This window comes from Ictidomys tridecemlineatus, unplaced genomic scaffold, assembly GCF_052094955.1.
Source record: "Ictidomys tridecemlineatus isolate mIctTri1 unplaced genomic scaffold, mIctTri1.hap1 Scaffold_633, whole genome shotgun sequence".
NCBI classification, from domain to species: domain Eukaryota; kingdom Metazoa; phylum Chordata; class Mammalia; order Rodentia; family Sciuridae; genus Ictidomys; species Ictidomys tridecemlineatus.
In genome coordinates, this window is record NW_027524375.1 from 37,080 (window position 1) to 42,500 (window position 5,421).

Sequence of the window (5,421 nt, forward strand, 5' to 3'; positions counted from 1 at the left end):
GATCGAGAGTTTAAAGCCACCCTCAGCAAAAGTGAGACACTAAGCAACTCAGTGAGACCCTGTCTCTAAGTAACATACTAGATAGATAGGTAGGGCTAGGGGATGTGGCTCAGTAGTCAGTGAGTGCCCCTGAGTTCAATCCCTGTTTACAGGCCTCCTCCAATAAATAAACAAACAGATAGATAGATAGATAGATAGATAGATAGATAGATAGATAAATAAATAAATATGTTTATTTTGTCTATTTAGGTGATGATGATGATGATGATGATGATGATGATGATGATGATGATGATGATGATTTTAATGTGGTGCTGGGATTGAACCCTGTGCCTCATGCGTACTTGGTAAGTGCTGTACCACTGAGCCACAACACCAGAATGACAACACCGTGAAGTGCTCTTGCTCAGACTGTGGTCTCCTGTGTGGCTGGGGAGGGCAGGGGTTGGGTCCATTTAGGGCTGACAGATATTGTTGCCCTGCTACGTCTTAGATGAAACAGTGCGTAATATGTGCACACAGATCAAAATGAAGGTAGAGATGGCAAGCTCTCTCCAGCTTTATTTATCCCAGAGCATGTGGTGTTTCAGTCTAGGGCAACAGACCATGCTTTTTAGCTAAGGCAGCCTCTCTTAGAGCCCTGTTGCAGCTTCTTATTACCAAGTGCCTAAATGTAAAATGTGGCTCTGTGATATGGATACATAAAAAATAAAAAATAAAAAAAGATAAAATGGCCAAACAGACAAAATAGAACTCCACAAGGAAGCATCCTTTTTCCTATTAGGATTAGTATTTTTTTTTTTTTTTTTTTCCCCTCCTGTTTCGTAGTATGTTGTCGGTGGACAGCACACCTTCTTTCTATTTGTTCCTTTTTGTATGGCGTGCTAAGGCTCAAACTCTGTGCTAGGCCGGCCCTCTGCCACTGACCCAAAGATACAGACAGCCCCTAGACAAGAAAGGATTCTCAGAGGCTGGTCATCTTCCAATGTTTTTGTACAGAAAAAGGAGGAAACACAAAGCCCAAAGACCAGAAGATCAAATTCCCAAGCAACCGATTTCAAACTGATTTTTACATGTTTCTGTCAATTCCTACATCGTCTGGATAAATCCAAGCGTGGCCTATCGGTCTGCCTGTCTAATGGTGGCTTCACCGCGGTGGTGGTTTCGGTTTTGAACTCTCACACCGCCCGTGTCCCCCGCCGGATTCTCTAGGGGTGCTGGGCAGACTGCCGGCGCCTCCCGCTGCTGCGGGGGACCCTGGGGGAGGGGGGGGGAGGCGGCGGCTGGTGGCACGTGTCCGGGTGACTTTCTACGACCCCTGCGGAGCGGATCACGCTGACACCGACCGAGGTTCCGCGTCCCTTCAGCCTGATTTGGTTGACGGTTTTCGAGCTCCCCCTGGTGTCCGCTTTTATAGGAGAGGAGCGTCTTCATCCAATTCTGAGAAGTATCTGTTCACGTCCTTGGACCATGGATCCATTGGATTATTTGTTCGATTCTTTTTTTTTTTTTTTTTTCTTTTTGCTTTCTGTCCCGCCCCCACCCCCGTTGTTGTTGTTGTTGTTGTTGTTGTTGTTGTTGTTGTTGTTTCGCTCTGGGGCAAGGGCCCAGGCTTTTTAGCCGAGGCAGCCGCTCTTAGAGCCCTGTTACAGCTTCTGATTACCAAGTGCCTAAAGGTAAAATTTGGCTCTGTGACCCAATGGAAAATGACTTCCCATTCGAGAATATGCTCATTTCTTAGGGAAAACAACAACAGCAGCAGCAACAGACACAGCACCCCCCCCCCCAAAAAAAAAAAAGATAAATAAAAACACAAATACAAATAAGAATTCATGGGCTGGAGATGTGGCTCAAGTGATGATAACACGCTCCCCTGGCATGCATGGGGCGCTGGGTTCGAGCCTCAGCACCACATAAAATAAAACAAAGATGTTGTGTTCACTGCATACTGAAAAATAAACATTAAAAAATATTCAAAATATTCTCTCTCTCTCTCTCTCTCTCTCTCTCTCTCTCTCTCTCTCTCTCTCTCCCCCCCCCCGCCTCTGCCCTCTGTCTTTATAAAAGAAAAATAAGTAAAAGTTAAAAAAGGGGCTGGGGATGTGGCTCAAGCGGCAGCGCGCTCGCCTGGCATGCGTGCGGTCGGGGTTCGGCCCTGAGCACCACGTAACGAAGATGTTGTGTCCGTCCACCGAAAACTAAAAAGTAAATATCAAAGTTCTCTCTCACTCTCTCTTAAAACAAAACAGAACAAACGAACAAACAAAAAGAAAGATAACGTGGCCAGACAGACAAAATGGAACTCCACAAGGAAAAATCCCTTTTTCCTATTATGATCGGTATTCTTTTTTTTTTTCTTTTTTGGAGTAGTTGTAGGTGGACGTGCAGCACGCCTTCTTTCGACTTGTTCCTCCTTTTTGTATGCCGCGCTAAGGCTCAAACCCAGTGCCTCCTATGTGCTAGGCCGGCCCTCTGCCACTGAACCACAGACATAGAGGAGGAAGGATTCTCAGAGGCTGTTCATCTTCCCATTTTTTTTTGGGGGGGGGGTACAGAAACAGGCGGGAACCCCAAGCCCAAAGACCGGCAGATCAAATTCCCAAGCAACCGATTTCGACGGGTTTTTACGTGTTTCTGTCCCTTCCTCCATTCTCTGGATGGATCCGACCGCGGCCTAGCAATCTGCCTGCCTAACAGTGGCTTCACCGTGGTGGTTTCGGTTTTGAAGTCCCACACCGCCCGTGTCCCCCGCCGGGTTCTCTAGGGGTGCTGGGCCCATCTGCCTGCGTCTCGAGCCCGCCGCTGTGGCGTGGCGACCCGGCTGGTGGGACGTGTCCGGGTGACTTTCTACGACCCCTGCGGAGGAGCGGATCCCGCTGACGCCCTCCGAGGTTCTACGACCCCTGCGGAGGAGCGGATCCCGCTGACGCCGACCGAGGTTCCTCGTCCCTTTCGCCCGATTTGGTTGACGGTTGTCGAGCTCCACCTGGTGGCCGCTTTTATGGGAGCGTCTTCTCATCGGAAGTCGCCAAGGCGTGATATTCGGCGGCGGTGGCCGAGACAGAGTTCCAGGAGCTGGGCGGCGCCGGCGGAACTGTCTCGGTCGCCCTGGGCTGGGCCGATGTGGCCCGTTGGCGGGATATTGGACCGGCGGGCTTAGTGTGTGTGTCGGTTGTCTTCTCTCCCTGCTCGGTCCGGGCCGCGGGCGCCTCGGGTGTCGGTCCGAGCGGCTCCTTCGGTGGCACGGGCTTCGCTTTGGCCCGGTCTGGGTCGGCCGCCGGGACTTCTGTCTTTTTTTTTTTTTTTTCTTTTTCTCCCGCTTCCTCTCCCTCTCTCTCGTGGGTTTTGGCCGCGAATGTGCTGGCCCGGCCTCGCCGCGTTCCCTCTTTGGGGGCCGCCGCCCGGGGCTTGTCCTGATGGCTATGCCCGGCGTCCTTCGGTGGTGGGTCGCCTTAGCGTGTTCCCCGCCCGCCCCCCGATCCCGCTCGCTGGGGATGGTGGTCCCCGCCTCTCGTCTGTGCCTTCGTCAACGAGGGTCGACCAGTTGTCCCTAGGGGCTCTGGATCTCGGTGATGGGCTCGATTTCGCGGTCCGCCGACCGTGACTCCCTTCGGGGAAGGCGGCAGTGGTGAGTGAACTGTTCCCCATTGCCCCGGTCGCGGTTGTCTTGGCCCGAGTTGGCCGTTTTCTGCCATCGGGTAGGTGCTGACACGGTGTCCTCTGGCCTGTGCCGCCAGAGGGAGGGAGCTTGGGCCTCCGGGTGCGTGCGGGGCTCTGGGCTGATGGGGTGGCCCGGACCCGTTCCCTCTGGAGCCGTCTGCCTCGGGCCTGCGTGCGACGGCTCTTTGGTGCGCCTGGAGTGCCCTCGCGGTGGTGCCACCTCCGGCCGGCCGGTCTCCTGGCGCCGGAGGGCGGTGGGGGAGGTGGCGGGTGGTCCTTTACCGCCCGTGCGCTCCCCGCTGCGGGCGCCGAGGGCGGTGTGACGACGACGCTCGCTTCCATGGCTCCGAGCCGCGTGTCAGGCGTTCCCCGTTCCGTGTCGTCGGCCGCTCTCCCTGGGGTGTGGGGCCGGCGAGGCCGTAGCAGGCTCCTCTTGAAGCGGTCCTCGCCGGGTCTCCCCCCGCTCCCCGGGTCTCTCCCGCCCACCCTGCTGATCGATGTGGTGACTTTGCGCTCTCCTGGGCCGGACCAAAGCCGCGCCAGGCGAGGGACGGACATTCATGGCGAATGGGCCAGCTCTTCTCGTCCTGCCCGCGGGCCCCTCGCCTTCCCTCCCCGCCCGTTCGCGGTGCGGGGAAGGGCGGGGGTGCGGAACCCGGCCTCGACCTCGCTCCCGGGGTCCTCTGACGTAGCGGGTGCTTCCCGCCCGCCGCCCGCTCTGGGCGGCCAAGGGCCGTGCGTGTGGCCCTCCCCGCGTCGGGGAGGGCTGCCGCCGTGCCGCGTCGGCGCGACGGCGCGCCTCTGCTTCGGTGCTCCTGGGGCGCTCCGGGTCGTTTCCTGAGGTGCCTGAGGCTGAGCCGGTGTGTGCTGTTCCCGGTCCCGGTGCCGCTGCCGCGGCCGGCCGCCGCCTCGCTGTCAGTCTCGCCCCGTCTGCGGGGGTTTCTGAGGCGAGTGCCTGAAGGGGAAGAACAGTTGTTGCTTCGCTCGGGGGATCGAGGCGGTAAGCTCGACAGCGTTGACCGTTCCCTCTCCGTGGGGGGCGGGTCGCGTTGTCGTCCCCAGCGCCGAGTGGCGCGGGGAGTGTTAGGCGAGCGGGCGCCCGTGCGCTCTTCCCTGCCTCCCTTGGGGGAAGGGAGATGCTGCCCGGGCGTGCGAGCGATTGTGGCGGGACGCCGAGCAGGGGCCGGTCCGGCCCCCGAGGCGATGGTCGCCTTGGGGTGTCCCCGGCCGCGAACGCTCCAGAAGCCTCGTGCTTGCCCATACCGCAGATCCCCCCTCGCTGTCTCGGCGGCCGGTCGGGAGAGGAGCCGGGCTGGGTGCGGCCCATCCTCAGTGAGGAACGTTTCTCTAGCGATCCGTGAAGGGCGTGCCTCGCGTGGGGTACCGGATTCCCCCATTGGCCGCCCCCTGCCTTGTGCGCTACGCTACCGTCGGTGGTGTGTGTAGGCGAGAGTTCCCCCCTCCCCGCCGTCTGGGAGGGCAGGGGTCCGCCGGCCCCCCGCGGGTGGGGGCCGAGCGCTTGCTCTTTGTGCCTACCGCGGCCCGCGCCTCCCCCCTTCGAGTCGGGGGAGGGTTCCCGCTGGGCCTGGCCGGGCCTCCTGGCGCATGTTGGGCCGCTGGTGCCGCGTGTGCGTGCGCGCGGTGGCGGCGGGGCTCTGTTCGCGCGGCCGGGGGTTGGGGGGCCCCGCGTCCCTCTTTCCCCCTCGCCTGCTGCGAGTGGCCCTCTGCCCGCTCCCGGTCCCGAGCCGGCGGGCGGCCCGC

General features: G+C 58.9%; 2 long non-coding RNA genes across 2 annotated transcripts in view; both read left to right on the plus strand.

Moving 5' to 3' along the window:
* LOC144374277 (uncharacterized) lies at positions 1 to 1,979 on the plus strand. The gene is made up of 2 exons (XR_013433729.1): positions 1 to 347; positions 1,000 to 1,979. It is a non-coding gene; the product is annotated as an uncharacterized LOC144374277 (long non-coding RNA).
* A 105-nt stretch (positions 1,980 to 2,084) lies between these two features.
* The window catches only part of LOC144374275 (uncharacterized), an 18,027-nt gene continuing 14,690 nt past the window's right edge, over positions 2,085 to 5,421 (plus strand). The window contains exon 1 of the long non-coding RNA XR_013433727.1: positions 2,085 to 2,339. This is a non-coding gene — a long non-coding RNA (uncharacterized LOC144374275). The remainder of the gene's footprint in view (positions 2,340 to 5,421) is intronic.